At 46.4% G+C, this 1,430-nt stretch overlaps 1 pseudogene; it reads right to left on the bottom strand.

The window, feature by feature from the left end:
* Nucleotides 1-812: 812 nt before the first annotated feature.
* Nucleotides 813-1,193, bottom strand: LOC101574958 (annotated as a pseudogene).
* Between the last annotated feature and the right edge of the window lie 237 nt (nt 1,194-1,430).

The raw sequence follows: 1,430 nt of genomic DNA, 5'->3' as shown, positions 1-1,430 counted from the left end.
GTTGAATCTTCCTTTTCCCATTTTTATTCATTTTATTTTATTTCGTGTTTTTTACGGGTGGCATCGTCTTTACTTTCACTTGTAAATGATCATCAGCACACCGAGTAACACGTTCTTGAGTCCTATCATCCAATGAATGCCTTCATTTTCTAAGACAGGGTCTATCCAACCCAGGCAGGCCTGGATCTTCTATGTAGCGCAGGCTGACTGCACAGCAGTGTCCTCCTACCTCGGCCTCCAGGGCTGGGATTGCAGGCATGCACCAGCACACCCAGCTCATCTACTCAGTTTGGCTAAAATAGACCAAGTGCAGCCCAAGCAAGTATATCCCCTGTCACTGTTCTAACTCTTCTTCAGAATGTATTTAAGGTGGGCTGCTGCTTCACACAAGGTACAGACAGCTATTTACTACTTTTTCACAGATAAAGCCGGCAACCTTTAAGAAAGTTTAGGGACAAAGTTATTTAACCCCTTCCTTTCTTTAAAGAAGTGTTTTCTTCCTACTAAATCCAAGAAAGACAAAGTCAATACTGATATACATGTGTCTTGAGCTAAAAGGTATAGGGAACAGACAACAAATACTCATTTACAAGTGATGTACTAAGAAATATGAGGCAAAAAGGTGAAATCTTTGGAGAAAGTACACGTTTGTCCACAGAAGCCAGATCTGCTATTCTCCAAAAAGTGAAGGGAACTATTACACAACATAAATAATTTAATGCGTTTCGTAAGAATAGAAATCGACTTTGCTAAAGCTTCATATTCCGCGAGAGTATCTATAGAGCCAATCCAGGAACAGGCGCTCCTTTCTTCTATCCATTTTTATGGTAGTTTTCAAGAATTTGTGGCCAGATATCGCAGACAAAGGCCTGGAGGCTGTCCAGGACCTCCTCCCTCTTCTGCTGGAAGTAGGTCTGCAGGACAGCCATCTTCTCCTGGGTCTCCTTCTCCACCTCACTGCTGCAGCTGCTGTGGGATCCTAAGCCCGCAGCTTCCTTGGCCTTGAACTCCTTCTCCCTCTGCAGGCAGTACTGCTCAATCTCAGCCTGGGCTGCTTCTTTGGCCTGCTTCAGTCTCCAGTTCTTTCACTTGTAGGCCTCAGCCACCTTCTCCTTGGCCCGCTTCTTGACTTGCAGCAGGTGCTGGATTCATTGTGACTGGCTGGCTATACCTGCGGCGCCCACACTCCCCATTTTTGTGCATTTTAAATAAAAAGTGGGCTCCATCGTGTTTCAAGAGGGCCAGGCCCACTTCAGCATGGGCCTTTCCTGTGAGGGTGTTGCAATCATGCGCCGTGCTTGGAATGCTCAGAATACACCTCAGAGGAGCAGGGGGGATACCTCAGTGGTCTAAGAACCTGCCTGGCAAGCTCAGGGACCCAAGTTCAATCTCCAGATCACATGTCATGCCAGCCCCCAAAACTGAGAGTG

The sequence above is a fragment of the Octodon degus genome, unplaced genomic scaffold (assembly GCF_000260255.1).
Source record: "Octodon degus isolate 3935 unplaced genomic scaffold, OctDeg1.0 scaffold00004, whole genome shotgun sequence".
NCBI classification, from domain to species: domain Eukaryota; kingdom Metazoa; phylum Chordata; class Mammalia; order Rodentia; family Octodontidae; genus Octodon; species Octodon degus.
The sequence above is the reverse complement of the archived record's forward strand: the minus strand, read 5'-3'. Positions and strand labels throughout refer to the sequence as shown.